The 17,110-nt window shown below is 38.6% G+C and overlaps 1 protein-coding gene across 2 annotated transcripts in view; it reads left to right on the top strand.

Annotated features, from left to right (window-relative positions):
• Nucleotides 1-1,492: 1,492 nt before the first annotated feature.
• Nucleotides 1,493-17,110, top strand: part of CDH6 (cadherin 6) — a 120,676-nt gene continuing 105,058 nt past the window's right edge. Inside the window, exon 1 of one of the 2 annotated variants that reach the window (XM_019647893.1) lies at nucleotides 1,493-1,698. The gene's annotated coding sequence lies outside the window, so the exon portion shown is untranslated. Of the gene's footprint in view, nucleotides 1,699-1,859; nucleotides 2,025-17,110 lie in introns of those variants that run through there. The other variant, XM_019647894.1, reaches the window with a different exon arrangement.

The following is a 17,110-nucleotide window of genomic DNA, read 5'->3' as shown; positions in this document are numbered from 1 at the left end:
ATTCATAATCTGAGGAATGGACGATGAATGAAAAGCAGCTTTCTTCTGCCTCTCCTTGCTCCACACGAGTTTAAAGAGCTGCATGACAAAATGCTCAGCCTCTTTTTGTAAGTTGGTGGCAAGTCTTCATTAGAGAAAGGTCTTTTCAAGAAACTCAAAGTCTTTCCATCTTCCATGTGTGGAACATCTGTGCTAAAACCATCCCATGCACACATCTTTGAAGCACTGGCTGCCTAGAGGAAATACTTTGATTTAAGCTTTATTTAAATGCCTCAACTTCTATTGGAGAAACAAAAGATTTTCTAGTTAAGAGCTTCAGTTGGGAAGGGAACCAACCTCTGACCAGTTTAACCTCCCAGAGGCCAAAGCAGCCTGGATTTTGTTTTTGAGCACCACGCTGTGGAAATCTCCCCCTTGAATTTGCAGTGTACACAAACAGCTGGTTTGGGATGTTGCTGACCCCGGGTGCAATCACTATGGTAATTAGATTTAATTTTCCTAATCCGACAGTGCCTGGCTCCATCATGTCGACATCTCCTATGCAGAAAAACCATTACTCTCATTTAATAAGACTTTGACATGCTTAAGATTTTTGCAGCTTAGTACCCTAATATTAGAAATGACTTTCTTTTGTAACTGGAAATACAGCTATTCACACTGCTATGCATTCCAAAGAGTTTCATGTGGAGGTCATCCTACTTTAGGAACTTTTCTGAAAGATCTTAAACAGTCCAGCAGACCTGGGATATCATTCTATACCCCTCTTCTGCACGTCTTTGGTATCCTTGTATTAACTCGCTGAGAAAGATGGAATCAGCCATCAGTCACGGGAGCCTGAAGGGTCTGAGCTTCGCGTGTTTCTGCAAACCCAGGGAAGCATGGCTTCATGCTACAGCATCCTGGGATTACTCACTCTGAAAAGAGTCCGGGAGATCACAGGACTATGTACAAACCTGTCTTCCTGGCTGGCGAGAAGGCAAGACACGTCTGAATCTGTGTCTGCTTGCGTCTGGAGGACGCCTGTTTATGTTGTAAAGAAAAGCCATTGGTACTGTTATCTCCTGAGACCAGGTTTGTTTTATGCGTGTGTGAGGATGTGTGCATGTTATGCGTGCTATAACACGAAGCCGACCAACTGATAGCCGAGGAGATACTGTGTCCCTGGGAACTGTAATTGCTCCGTCGGTTTAATAAAAAAATAAATAAATAAATAAATAATTTAAAAAAAAAGAGCATCAGACCCTTGCTGCTAATAGCTAGCACAGGGGGGGGTATTTTGATAGTATAAAGGAGGCAACAGACAGAGTCACATAAGTTCTAAGTCTGTCTTAACCCCCCAAAAAATAAGAAAGGAAAAGAAAGGAAAGCCTAGGGCTGAGGGAGTGTTACAGGGAGCGAATTGCTCAGGACTTCAAACACAGGGAGTCATTCTGTCAAGGGGAGGGGGCGGGTAGGGGCAGGCGCTGGGCCTCTCGAACAAAGTCCTCCTCTCTCTGCTCCCTCCCACTTCATTCACTTGCAAATCAGTGTGTGCCCACAAGAGCCAGCTCTCCCGAGCCCGTAACCTTCCCATCCCAAGAGCTGCAGTTTCAGCCGCGGTAGCAAGAACCGCAGAACCGGCGAGCGCAGCGGCGGCGGCGGCAGGAGCAGCCTGTGCGGGTCGCAGGGTCTTCCCCGGGCTTAGGAAGGCAAGCAGAGGTGGGTTCCGGCTCTTGGCTGCAGCGGTGGCGGTTTGTGCATGCCTTTTTTTTTTTTTTTTTTTTTCCTTTTTTTTTTTTTTTTTTTTTATTCTGTAGCTTTGATGGAAGCCAATCAGAGAAAGAGAGAGAGCGCGAGCGAGAGACAGCGAGAGAGCTCTCTCCGCCGGTTGGGTGGGTGCCGCACACAGGACTTGGGAGGGATGCTCGGCTTGCGAGCCCGGGTCGGGGCCACGCGCGGGTCTGGCTGCGCGGGCGGTGCTGCTGCCACTGCCTGGGACCGGCGCCGCTACCCGGAGAGCCTGTGCGCGGCTCCTCCGCCTTCTGGTAAGACCGATCCTCCGTGGGGCTGGCTGGGGGCGTATGTAACCGGGCCGCCGGGGAGAACCCGCTGCCTTTCTCTCTGCTGGCAGAGGCTGCCAGGGGAGCGCTGGCATTTTCAAAGTTGGCTGGTCATTACCAAGGGCGCTGGTGCGTGCAGGACCCGCGGAGCTGTTTGGGGCTTGATTTATGTCCACCTGCCCACATCACAAGGGTCCGTGCGGGGACTGCTTTGGCTGAGTTACGTTTCTTGGCTTTTGGAGTACAGCAGAAAATCGAGTACCTTGAAAACTCCTGAATGCTCCCAATCAGGAAAAACTTAAGGTAAAGAGATGATTTGGCTCAGAGAAGAAGCTAAGAAAACTGGTAGCTTGCTCGTCCGGGGCAACACCTGCCGACGCACATAGGACAGAAACGCTTACATTGCAAGGAAAGTCCAACAGTGGACTCCGAAAATGGAGCACACTATCCAGGGAAAAGTCATGTGGAAAATGCAGCTCGCTCGTGCTCTCACGGCTGGCCAGGCACAAAGCTGGGGTAGGACGCCTCCCCAGACTGGGTCAAGAGCAGACCGAGTGCGCCTGGCGTTAGGTGTCCGATGCAGGAGAAGTGCAGCCCTCAATGCGTAAACCCGGAATTTTAAAAAGGGGGACGTTGCAACGCTGTGTGCGGCAGCAGCTGCAGGGCTGGAATTACTTCTGTAGTTAGATATTCTTCTGCCAGGAGTTATTGGAGATCTTGAGTTGGGAGATGCTTGAGAGGTCAGCATGGTGCTGAGAAGGGTTGTCACTGCTGCAATAAAATCCATATTTTATGGGGAGTTACATGCAGGTTCCTGTTAATGCAAGGGTCTGTGCACCTGAGTTAACTGCTGAGAACGTTTAGGAACCAAGAAGTTTAATCATCTGGAATAGCCACATATTTCTCTTTCTCTCTCTCTCTCTCTCTCTCTCTCTCTCTCTCTCTCTCTCTCTCTCTCTCTCTCTCTCTCTCTCTTTTAATTATGATAGTCACACTGAAGCAGTATATCAGGCCCATGTCTCATGAAATCTTCACTTGCACTTACTAAGCACATAATGTGGACAAGAAGAGGGTTTTCCTGCGAGAATGTTGCTGGAGGGGCTGGTGTGCACATGTATGGCTGCTCTGGTGGGGTGCACATGAAAAATATGGGCTTTTGAGTGTTTATTATCCAGGAGGCGCAAACTCCTCCCCGTGTCAGAAAAGAACACAGGGGTATCCCTGGTTAAGGCATAACTCTTCTGAGAATGAATAACAAATTTGCTTGTACAAACAGTGGCCAAGGATTGCTTATTTTTTCTTGCTGATGCCTTTACCTAAAAAGGAAAACCTTTACGATTCTACTTTATGAGAAAAAAAAACCAAAACTCTTCCAGTTTAGCTTGAGCATCGTCCTTTGTGTAAAAGCACTTGCATGGCCCTGTATTTGCTGTCTTAGAGAACCGGAAAGTAAGTTGTGTGAAGAAAGGGGATATGATCAAGCAGATGCCTTCATTATGTCATAAGGAGGAGGGCAAAGTTTATGCCAGAGGCCAGATTTTCAATACAGAGCTTGGAAACTTAAAAGGAACCCAACAATTTACTGGAAAGCACAATCGCACAGGGTCGTATCTCACCCACTCTTGCTCTCTGGTGTGTTCTAATTATTAAAAAGGTATTGGAGGAAAATAAAAAGCAGATATTTTTCTACCTCTTTTGATGGCTGATGGCATACTCTTGAGGCAGAGGAAGCAACTAATTTCTGCAGAAAAACATGCGAGGCAGCAGCACATTTTTGAAGGAAAATGGCAATGGTTTAGTTCTACTGTACTTGTCTCCAATTATCTTTTGCTGCCATTATAAGTGACAGAATGGTGCCTCTATAGGGACTTTTAGTCCCTTTACTAACTGGCTTTTATATCAATTTATTGCAATTACATTTCTTAATAACTCTGCAAAGATAATATATAGAAACAAAATCATTTTCTACCAAGTTGCCTACTATCAGAAAACATGTACTTTACCTCTTCCACCCACCACTTCCATCAGCTTTGCAACTTACTGAGGCACTCTACCATTTTACAAAAAAAAACAAAAAAAAGAAAGAAAAAAAATCTGTCTTACAAAACACTGCTCTGATACACTTGAAACAGCTACAATTTCTAGAAAGCACAACTACATTTCCAGGGCATCAAATGATACTTTCTTACTGCAAACACATCAATGAGTTGGAACAACAAGTTCTGAATATCTAATTAGAGCTAATTGAGTGATTGTCCCACATAGGGACTAAAGAAAGAGACAAAATGTGACGAATATTCTGACTAAGTCCATGCATCATCCTAAGGAAGTATAACGTGCGAGCCCCCCTTCTGGCCCTCACTTGTTTTGCACTCATGAGTGCCAACTTACTAAGGCAACTTAACTTACTCTTTTGAACTACAGAAATTTTTTTTAGTTGGAAGGGACCTCTAGTGGGTCACTCCATGCATTTCTCCCTGTAGTTCAGTTGCATCATGGATTTTGTTATCTAAGGTGATAAGCACATAACAGCCCTTGCTTCATAGACAAGTTAGTATTTTCCAAGTACTACCTTGACATTCAAGCCAGGTCAAAGTCATTACAGTGGCTCTCATTACAGATTATCATTTGTGTAGTTCGTCTAATGTAAGGCACTCTAGAGTATTTGCACAGTTTTCTGGATATCCAGACTTTGGGTAACTAGTCTCTGATTTCAAAGAAAAGCAATGACCAATTAATAAGGAATTCACCACCATCAATATAAGATTTTCCTTATTTCTGACCTTGTCAAGACTATACTTCTTTCATTCAAATTTACCCAATAATAATAATAATGGCATTATAGCTGTAACTTGAAAAGTTCCACATGAAGAACCCCCACCACTAAAGAAATATTTGCAGAAAAATAATTTCAGTAACCTTTTAGAGATCCACGAACATTCACCAGGTTTTACTGAACTAGTGCTTCCTATTCAAATAAGCATATATTAAAAGTCCAAAAGATGTTTAGATGCATGCGTCACCCTTATTCTGGGAGGCGTCTTTTATTCCTCCCTTTGATGTATCACAACACATTTCAGGTAACCTACTTCTTTAAAAACTCGAACTTAAAGTAAGATAAGTTCTATGGGAGTGAAGCAGCCTCTTCTGCTGACAGTCTGCAGGTTTCAACTTCTAATTTAAAAATCTGTTCTAAAGTTTGAAATGTGTTCCAAATGAGATAACATCCGCAGAAGCCAGTTGCCTTATGCTTCCTGCTTAGTCATGGCACCCATTCTTTGGGGTCGATCAGAATTAGGGTCTCACTTATAAAAATAACGAGCAGTGACTCAGTCTGAATTGCATTTTTCAATAATGTTTCAGCCTAGCTAGCATCTACAGAGCTTACCTTATTTGCTTCACAAGAAAATGAAAATGTAGATAATCAAACCTTCTCTCATTTAATTTTTTTTTGAATAATGATTCTACGTACAAAAACTCAAGAACCTCATGCTAATAGGGAAATTGCTAAGAAGAAAATTAACACACACACACACACACACACAGGGCATCCAGTTGTGACACTGTTCCAACAAAATTAGAGAAGAAATATAGACATGTGTAGAGCTTGGGTTGATTTTTTTTCTCTTCATTCTTTTACTTTTTTTTTTTTCCTTCCCTTGGGATTTGTATTCTATTTTGAAGACAGTTGAAAGGTTGAGGCATTTTCCTGGACCTAAACAATAATATTTTTGAGCTTTCCTCCCATGAAGATTAACTGGCCTACGTTTTTTAAAGTTCCTATTCCTAGGAATGCCCCTGTTTCAAAACAGTCCTATGAGAAACTTCAGGCTCTCCCTAATTAACTATACAGCCAAATGTATCCAGTCTTTGTAACCCCATAATTCACAAAGTAAGAAGGTAGCATAAGAGGGGAAAAGTACAAATAACCCTTCAAAAAGGTGGTGCACCTTCATTTACTACAAAAGTAAAACGGAGTCAAGCTCTGTAAGCCAAAATAGTTGTGTCAGAGGAAACCAGATACAGCCAGTATGCTAGCTGTTCAAGACTAAACTATCCAGGAAGTTTTTAACTCTTCCAACAAAGAAAACTTACTAAAGAATGAATGCTCTGATCACACATGCATAACAGTGGAATAGGCACATTTGTAGAGATATGTCTCCCACCCCCACAGATTATTACACATTATTTTACCTTGTTTCATCTGTTTAATAGCTTTACACTAACTGTGCTGGGTGTTCATTTCCTCTATTAATCAGATCAACTTGCTGAGATTTATAACAGGAAGAGTTTAATTAGAGCCAGAACGCTACTATTAAATTTGATGTGCAGTATAAATGGGCAGCTTGGGCCCAAGCTTTTCCTACAATGTGCAGTACCATCTTGTAGAGAATAACTTATGAAGGAATATAAAGCTAGCCACCACAGGGTATATGATTTTCATATTTTATCACTTGAAAGAGCACTGTGTTTTTCTCTTCCTATAATTTCCCAAATTGGTAGATCACCCAAAAGATGTTCAGGAGACCTAATAAGTTATAGGGGTAGAAAACAGCAAGAAAAAATTAAATTGAGGTATCCAAGTAAGTAAAATGAAGAGATGAGAAAGTGAATTTTTATATAAAAGGGAAACATAAGAATAGAGGCAGAATCAAAATTGTCACTTTTACACAGGGTCCATTTTCTACTTTATAAATATTGCTACTATTAAATATAACTTTATAAAAACAATCACATCATTAACATGTTTATAAACACTACATTTCTACACCATGGAATGAAAATTTGAAAATTATCCTTTAAAAAAAAATCACCATCTAAAGAACATGATCCAGCGTGGATCATAAAATAACCAGAGGTGTATGATTTTTAAAAAGTGGTCTGAACTCTCATGAGGCTCAAAGAAAGGTTTTCTTAGTGCTTTGAAGATCAACTCTTTTCCTTTTATTATCTTTATTGTCCTATAAGCTAAATAGATAAACTGTGTGTTCTTCTGACACTTGCAACCTAAAGTATACCATAGAGATACGGACCAAATATAGTCAACCATTTGAATCCTATATATGGCACATCATAATGAAAGCCTGAATGGGCAAGCCAGCACACACCCCCCGCCCCATAACAAATACGGAAAATATATACATATATTTAGCCAAGATAAGAAATAGTGACCAGTAAGCTCAGAATTTTTATATAAGCAAATAATGATCATAATTATAAAGTAAATAATAAATTAACCTTTACTTAGTTTTCCTACATGTCACACACTGTTCTAACATTTTATGTGCATTCTTTATAGTAATAATTATTCAACAGGTCAAAAGGAAAATGTTATACTTGTATCCTCTTTTTTTTTCAGGGAATTTCTGTTTGGGCCAAGCATGTAATGAACGTTAACTAACACTTGTGATATCTTAGAAGGGAAAGTTAGAAGCTGACTCTCTCTCTGAGAAATACAGAGCTGAGGAGGGCATGGTAATGACGTGATTACTTTGACTGGAGCAATACGGATTTTAAGGCTGAGGAAAATGGTTGTAGGTTATTTATTTTTGGAAAAACCATTTGCAAGCATGTGTTAGAGTTTATAATTGTAGTAAAAAGCATTGTGTGGGCCATTTGTATGAGCATAATAATGGTACTTTTGATGAGAATAAATTATCTTCTCCTGCCTTCAAAGAGAGCCTCATGTTGGAGGGGGTACTTCCGGAAGGTAGCTTAAAATGACAGCTATTCATGTCACGGAAGGGGCATCCCAAACTCACAGCACCCTCTGTGGGCATCTGTTCTTTCTCAGTGCATTGACACACTCGCTATGTACACAGTATTTGGGACCATGGGTAGAGTTGAGTAATACTGTATTTATTTCCATCCCTACCTGATGGGTAAAAATAATTATTTTCTTATTTTATAGCTACAATTTTATTTCATTACAATCACAGTTCAGTATTTGTTCTTAATAATTTCTTTACAAAGTAAAATCTCAAAAAAAAGGAAAGAAAGAGGAAAGAAGACATCCTCTTAATACAGTAATATTATATATGGTTGACATTAATAAGCCATTTTCATTAAACTCTATTCTTTCTATTGCCACCCATCAAAAAGTCATGTAGTTAATCCAGCCTTCAAGGATAGTCTGAAAATTAGAAGTATGGTCAGAAAATGTGAGACACAGAAAGGAGCTTAAAGATGACTTTACCCAATACCCATCACTTATATTGATGGCCATAGAGATGAAGTGACTTGTCCATGGAGGTATAAATACATTGTGTTCTTTTATCGCTCTCTCTGTCCTCTAACTTAACTCCTAATTGTTGAGTGTTATTGCTTTTTTTACCATCTCCACTTAATTCTGGCACTAAAAATTAAAGGGGAAATTTAAACTTACATTACTGTCATTTATAAATATGCAATGAAGGAGTGCACATGGAAACTTATGGAGAAAATGAAGATAGAGACTTCTTTAGGAATTGCACGTAGTTTGTACCATTTTATAAAGCTCCTGCTGTAAAGATGAATTAAAATTGTCTTTTGAAATGTTGACCAGTACCTGGAGACACATGATAAAATTTAATTTTCTGTTTTATTTGTAATGGCCTGATGGCAATGCTGAGTGAACTTGATCTAAACCAGTGGTTCCCCAGGCTAGCCAAATTCAAGTGTCCTTCTTTAAAAAAAAAAAAAAAGGCCAGCTGAGTGGCGCATTGGTTAAGAACTGGCTTGGGACCAGAGGGCCCTGGTTCGGATCCCACATATGAGGGCCAGTGACACTGCCCTCTAAAGCTAAGATGCTGAACAACAGCTCAACCTGGAGCTGGGCTGCTGTGAGTCACCAGCGACTGCGTAGGCTGCAGCCCCTGCTGCAGTGGGTTGCCATGGGCTACCGTGTGTAGCCAGCAGCCAGCGTGAGCAGCCAGCAGCCTCTGTGAGTGGCCATCCAGAAGCGGGCGACTGATCTGCCTCGCCCAGGAAGAGCGCAATGTTGGTGCCAACTTGGGCCAGTGAAGCAACGTCCTCCACAACTAGACTGAAGAACAAAAGGACAGCAACTTGTCTGTTCCCCTTCCCCCAATTCCTCAGGCTGTTCCCATCCTCCAATTCCCCAATTAAAAAAAAATGTTTAAAAAAATAATGTATTGGTCAGTGGTCAGATATGAAAAATATGACAACCTATTGAGTTTTTCCAAATTCTCAATTTATTTCATTTAAAGGACTCAGACAGTGACCTTCACACTTGTTTGGAGTTAAAATGTCAATTCTTTCATGAAAGGGTACGGATAGATTATGTTGGGGTTTTTTATTGTTGTTGTTTTTGTTTTACCCCCTTGACAAAATTGAAATCTGGCAAGCTACCCAATGTAAACTTCTCCCCTTTAAAAAACCCAAAAACTATTAATGTTCCATGAAATCCAAAAATCTGAGGACCACTGGGTTAGATAATGAATAACTTCATGATGAAAAATGATTGACCTAGTTCTCTCCCTTCTTATTTAGATGAATAAAAAGGGAATTACACTGATATTTAAAACAGCCAAAACAACAAACTAAAGTCATTCTATCTAAAGGTATCTTTGGGTCCCTTAATTAAACCATATAGAGATTAATATTAATGTTTGGAATACTAATATAATATTTGACAGGTCTTCTAAAAATGTCCTTTGTCAAGCTCATAGCCAGAATGTGTCATAAACAATGAATTTAACCTCTTGGATTACATAGATTATTCAGTAAGAACCAAAAAGTTTAAATTTACATATAACTAATTTGATAGTTACAGAAAACTCAGCTCAACTTAACCATATACATTGTAAAAGGGGTGACTCTTTTTTCCTAAAAGTGAAATTTATATAACTGTGGACAAATAAATTTTCTAAGGTGTTGATTTGTATTTTAAGGTATGCATTTTTACTTATAAAAGTAATTGCCTTCTGGCATATCATATAGATTTCAGTCATGTAAATGAGTTTATCCTATTTTTAGCTGCAAGGCTTAAACCTCCTTTGCAGGATTAAAAGAGAGAGAGAGAGTTCCATTAATCTACTATCATCCATTTTATAGAATGTTTGAAATGGCTCAATTTCACATTCAAGTAAAATATTCTAAACTCTCCTTAGCAACAGTTTCTAATTTAACACAGATCAAAATGGTGTGGTCAGACTAAGTAATCGCCAATGTATAATGATAAAATCCACCAAGCCTGTTATATTATTGCTGAATCCTAAATTGAACCAAGTCGAGCTACTGTATCTCCCAATTAATCTTATATTAAACTACTTGTTTAAAAGTATCTAGTTGGGATTTTGTCAGTGTTTCATAAAGAACTAATTCTATGAAGGAGGCCTTACGATAAACATCAGTACCACAGTTTTACTCTTTTTCTGACTCATATCTCCCTTTTAATAAAAAAAAAATGAATGTTTGGTTCAGGTCTTAATTAAGACAGCAGAATGAAGGGGACACTTACTGGTTAGCGTCATCAAGAGGAGGTAGCTCCAAACCTCCAGGTCCAGAAAGTACCAGCTCTGCAACCATTTTTGCATTCCAAGTACATTTACCAGCAGGTAAACTGACTTTGAAATAAATACAGACATGCCAAATACGGGTCCCATATTTTAAAATTCTGTCTCATGATACTTCCTTTTCTTCCTCAAGTTTGCTTTTAATTCTCAGATGCCATGTTCCACAATATCTTTCCAAATGGCACCGTGGTTTGTTTTTCTTAAAAACTTTCCCCCCTTGAATTTAAATGTGTATGTACTTTGTGTTCCAAAAACGATAAAATTAAAGAGATAACCACAACAGAGGGAAGGACACTGCAAGATATCTAGAAATCCTGTGAATAACCACTTTCTCACCAAAGAGAATGCTAACTAGGGCAGTTAATGTATTGAATATATGAAGCTGAAAGCTGTAAGAGTAAAATGCTTTCAAGCGACGAAGTTTAATGTGATGTAATGAAAGATTTTTATGTCGTGGACAGAGAGGGGCGAGATTACTGAAACCCCAGGCTGAAGCACAAGAGTTTGCTATGCACCCTGATGTTCTGAACATTAATAGAGCATATGTTTGCTTCCCAATTTGTCACTAAATTAAAATGAATTTTTAAATGACTTTTTTTTTCTCCGTATGACAATCTTTTCATCATGGCTGGTTAGAGAAACCAATCACAGAAGATGAGGGTCAAACTTGCCTGCTTTGTAATTAAGAAATATGCACTAATATCCATGATGTTATGGAGAAAGACTTTAAAGCAAGGAGTGAAATGTGGGCTTCAGGTTAAACTCCACAATCCAAAGAAGCAGCCATGAGGCTCCAGCTGCTCAGAAGATGGTGTGCTTGTCAAATAATTTAGGTTTTACCTGATTGACAAGCATTCCTAAAAATGATGGGAAGACTTCTAGAAAATTCCTTATTTGATTCCCTGAACAGCAAAAGCCCACCTGATACAAATACGCAATGCCTTATGAAACAGATAAATCCGGGTTGGGGAGAAAGAACAAAGTGATTTTAAAATATCACGTCTCCATCTCAAGATCACAGTTTTAAGGTGAAGGGTATCACTAGCAGATATAAGCACATAGTGAGGGCCCAATAAATGCTCTCGGGTGAAATTCTCGCGTAAACTGCCAAAGATTCTCTTCAATAAATATTTTTCCAATTTATTTCCTGATCAAACTCATTCATACCAGTGAACAAATATTACTTTTCTATCCCATGCTAATAATTTTTACTAATTTTGACTTCTTTAAGAGGAGTCAATGTCAAGCAAAACCTTATCAATGGTGCCCTGGGAGCTGTAGGGACTAACCATGTAAATCGAGCTGCCCAGCTTTCACAAGCGCACACCAGACCTCTTCCTCCTCCAGGCAGACTTTTTATTAAACTTGGTATTAAACAATGTTGCCTGGAGCCTGATTAACAATTTATGCCTTTCTAAGCAGATTAGCAGAAGTCTGTCATTTTGATTTTTTAATTCTTAATTTGTGTTTGGAAACCGGATGCGCCTCTGAGTTTACACTTTCATTTTATTTTTCAGGATTCAAACCTAAACTAGACATTGTTTTTTCTGAGGTATTTTATTCTTTTACAGTGTTAGCATCCATGTGTGTTACTATATATATTTTTTATGACAAATACAGCAATTCTTTTTGCTAAGTAACTTTTCCCATCTCGTTCAAATAATCCTATATATTCTTTTTAAGATATTTTGAATCCATTCCTTGAAGATTAATGTGAAACTAAGTAGGATAATAAAAGCTAACACTTAGAGAGCACTTACAATACTTCAGGCACTATTCTAAGTGTTTTTACATGAATGTAATGTTTACAACAATGCTCTGAAGTAAATACTATCAACCTTCCCACTTTTAAAGACAAAACTGGGGGACAGCACAGTTAAGCAACTTGCCCAAGGTCACACAGCTAGTACTTGTCTGAGCTAAAATTAAATCCTGGCAGTCTCGATTGCCCATGCTATTTAACTATAAACTCTTGTGCCTTTTATGTTTGAGATATATATATTTACACACACACACACACACACACACATATTCAAATGATATATAAATTGATTAAAATTTATGTCAAGTCAAAAAATGTCAAAGATGTAGGAAGATATACACACAATGTATATAATATGTACATACACATTTCTCAGGACTCAAAAAATACTATTAGAGAGAAAACAAAAAAACACATCTTTCGTTTTCCTCCCTCAAAAAATTTATCAATATATTCACATAACAAGTTAGATCAATTAATAATAGCCCAAAGCAGCAAATACCAGCCTCACAAAAGCCTTTTAGCTTTAGGCCTGGCTCTTCACTTTAATTTGAGTCAGTCTTGCAATCACTTACCGTGGGTCCCGAGGGGGACCTGGCAAGAGCATATGAAGGCTCAGATTCATCATTCATTAATTTATTCACCCTATAACATTTATTGAGGGCCTCCTGTGCCCAATGCGGGAGCGACAATAGATAACAAGACCAAGATACACTTAGAATTTGGGAAAAATAGATGCTTTCCTCATACTCTATAGAAGGTACATCCCAAATGGACTAAAGATGTATGAGTATAAAATGAAACTGCAACTCTACTAGTTCACAATTAGAGAAATATATATTTACAATCTTTGGATGGTAACAGACTTCCTAAGCACAAAGGCAGAATTTAAAAACAAAGTGAGGAAGATTGCATCATTGGAACGCATGCTCTATTAATAATGGGCTGAGAGTACCATCTTTGTATATCATAGGACTTCAGAGTTGATTATATTTGGTCTTCTCCCCATACTTACATCTTACATAAATACAGAAATTCGCCTTTAGTTTTAGGTTACATTGTGATTTGTAGGGTCTCTATTCATTTTCAGGTTTGTTTTTGACCTCCTGCCCCAGCTTAAAAAGAACCACCACATCCTCTTCACTACCAAAAGCTTTAGAGTTTTATTTTTGCTAGTATACCCCAGCATATTTCCACAGAGTTTCTTTCAGTAGCCCGTTTCCCCCAATTAGTTTGCAATACAGCATACAGCCTGATGTATACAGACCAGTAGAAATACATTTTAGCAAGAAATCATCTTACACAAGAAGACTAGCTGAAATTTAGGTAACAGGATTTCAATTAAATAACCATTTAATAAACACTTTTGTATAAGACATTGTGTTGGGTGCCATAGATACTACCATGTTTTGAGGTCATGTTGGTTACAATATGTATTTAATATTAAATATGACTGTTAGAACCTGCCATTTTAGAAATTGATTCAGTGAATAAACAGGTATTCTGTTAGTCTTCCAGTCATGAAATAGATTAGGATCTATCATGGCTAAATCTAGAGTTTAATGTGTTGACAGTGAAACTCGGTGCTAATACTCAGCTGTCCCGGTTGCTTACCTCTGGTGTCCCAGCTCACCTTCACCTAGTTCTAGCCAAATTGTATCGGATCTTCAGGAAAAAGGTCAAGAATCTGTTATCCAGGAACCTTTCCCTGACCTCCACTCACCTATACTGCTCTCGGCTAAGATGCCTCACTGCAACTTCCTGTAATAAACTTTACTTAGCCTCAATGCAACTGGAAACATATCTTTCCCCAAATCTCTACATTATTGTCTATTGCATTGGAAGCATCTAGAGAACAAGGCCTTTGGGTCTTCCTTTTACCACTAAGACATAGACAGTTTTTGATAAATGGCAGGAACACACTAGATGTTTCTTGAAAAAACAAGTCAAGAGTGCTCGTTTTTAAATTCTGGACTACATTTATGTGCTTGTACGTTATTCATGTTGGATGTTAATTTTTTTCTTTTCTTGGAATCTGATTTCCTTTGGACACACTGTGGGAATACACTTAAGAAACTTGGTGCCAGCCCCCTAGACTGTCCAGACCAAATGTGTACACCAACGGAAGGGTGAGATCCCCGGATGACCTTGCTGACTTTGGGAAATGTCTGAAATAGGGTTACAAACCCTAACTAGTGGGTATCCTAACACAATACCTGAGTTTTTTATTTGAGGTATTTTCTTATCTAAAAGATCGACATTTCTTTGGTCACTCCACCCTACGGCATAGAATTGTTTAGTTTTTATGGGTTCAGGTTGAAAACTGAGGCTGTATATTTTCTCTCTTTCATTTAGACTAGTATGATAAACCTTGGTTATCTTTTAGTTTACTATCCACCCACAATACTACATCAAACTGAATCTACGGAACATTCTTATTTACATGTTTTAGGAGCAAAATCATTTTTCCCTTAAATTCCTACCCTGGAAATGTTTCTTGAGGTTCTATAGGAAGTCTAATACCAGAGTCTACATACCTTGTTGTAACCTTGAACATGGCTGTACAAATAGATTGAATTAAATTCAACTGATTATGTAGTCCTGTTTCATTCCTTAAGTGGTAGTCAATGCATGTAATAGGATCTTCATGAATATTGTCTGGCAATGAAATATGCAGTTCAGCCCAACTCTGAGTATGCCAAATGTTTTGTAAGGTTGTGAGATGAAGTGGGAGAGGTTTGGATGATGTTCTTTATACTTCCCCTATTTAATGTGATATCCATCAACTTGAAGTCAAAGGCACAGAGAATTTTAAAGTTATCAATAGAAGTTAGTTTGTTTTACATAAGTGGGTTTCTGAGATGGAAATAAGTACCATGGTACATTCTGGAAAATGTCTCTATTACATGTCACCACAATGGGAAATTGTAACTTCCAAGGAAAAGGGGTAGAAACTATGGGTCCAGAAATATTAGAAAAGTGATTGCCAACATTGTTTTTCTGCCTCTGCAAAACTGTTGGTTAACACTTTCAATCATCAGCAACATCTCGCATTAACACAAGTAATCTGTGTAGGGGCGTCCTCCCCCACACTTCACATCCCCAACTGTAGACTGTATTAAAGGATTTTCAGGAGTGATTAATCTAGTGGGGGTACAGGGGAGGCCACTAAGGAAGCCTATTAACAGAGGAAAGGTGATCAGGAAAGCAAGCTATAGTGATTCACGGTCAGCATTCTAAAGATCTCATTACTTCTTACTCCTTCCCACTCAGTGTTTTCAGCCTGTGTATTAGGATACTTTGGGCTGTGGGTAAGAGGGGGAAAAAAAATTTCAAACTGGATTAAGAAATAAATAAAATTATATTTTACATAAAAGAGCCCATAGGAAAGCAGGTGCCAAGTGACCCTAGATGAGCAGTGTGATAAAAAATTCAGGCAGGGTCATTCTGTTTTTCCATCACACCACCTTCAGCATCAAAGTCATTCAGCCAGTGTTTTTCCTCAGACTTTAAGATGGTTGCCAGTGGCAACTGGTACTACATACTTCTTTATTCTTGTCCAACAGAAGAGAGCGAATAACCTCTCTAACAATCAAGGATGAGGGTTAGTGCCCTTCGGTTCAGTTGAGTCAGCTCAGGTCATACAAACACTCTTAATGTATCATTAATTGCTGAGAATTTCCATGTGCTAATTGGCTTTTTAGACTAAAAATTCATTCTTGGGGTCAACTTCCATTGTGTGTGTGTGTGTGTGTGTGTGTGTGTGTGTGTGTGTGTGTGTGTGTGTGTGTGTGTTTGGGGGAAGGAAGATACCTGAACAAAATTTGGGTTTCTAATAGGAAGAAAGAAGGTGAGAAAGGAATGCTGGGTAGTGAACTAACACTGTCTACTACAATTTAGTCTCTTAGAATCAGTATTGCTTTAAGCAAAAATCTACATATTATGTAAGTGAGGAATTCAAATGAGATTCAGTTTAATAAACTATTGCTTGAGAGGTAATAGATAACTTATTCCATCGAGGGAGGGTTACCTGCAAAATGGCAACTAGAGTAATATTGAACAATCTGAATGACCTCTGTTCCTATCTTTTTTTTTTTTACTCTGTGCATGAAGTGTGTTTTTGGTGTATTTGTTTTGGGAATAGACTGACTAGAAATACATCACTGTCCAAAAAGAAAACATTTTTTTTCAACCCGGGATTTGAAGCTTAACTAGCTAGAAGGAAAGTATAATTTCATTTTGTTCTCATAGTCTCATTAGAAAATAACCTTAAAAGATTCGAAGGACACCATGTCCTGTGAGCACTTTCCTTGCTCTCGGGGGCCTTGGCTTAGACTTTAACTTTTTCTAGCATGTTCTGAAGTGTTTCCTTAAGCAACATTGTCACCTCTTAGCCTTGTCCTCACCACTGGAGCTTTAAGAAAACTTTAAAAAATGTTGTTTAAAAATAGCATCACAAAACAATTTTCTTTTCTCTTTATTGCTAAAAATATCTCTAATTTTTCTTTTAAGAATTTTTTTTTCTTTTAGGTTTTATTTGTAAAGCAAATAAGCTGAAATGCAGATATTTATCTAAATCCAAGCCAAAACCGTATGAGAAATAATTAGAAAATTTAAACATGGAAATCCAATAGTGTGCTGCCACCGTTATCTGGGTAATTTTAGGCAAAAGTGAGGTTCTGGGATTGCTTTTTCTTACAGATGTATTTGTGGGGATGTGATGTATGTCACATATCAAAATGTTACTGAAACATCCTGTAATGAAATCTAAAGCCTAAAAGCTTACTTTTTTC

This window comes from Hipposideros armiger, unplaced genomic scaffold (assembly GCF_001890085.2).
Source record: "Hipposideros armiger isolate ML-2016 unplaced genomic scaffold, ASM189008v1 scaffold_117, whole genome shotgun sequence".
Classification (NCBI taxonomy): Eukaryota; Metazoa; Chordata; class Mammalia; order Chiroptera; family Hipposideridae; genus Hipposideros; species Hipposideros armiger.
This window is presented reverse-complemented; position numbering and strand designations above follow the sequence as displayed.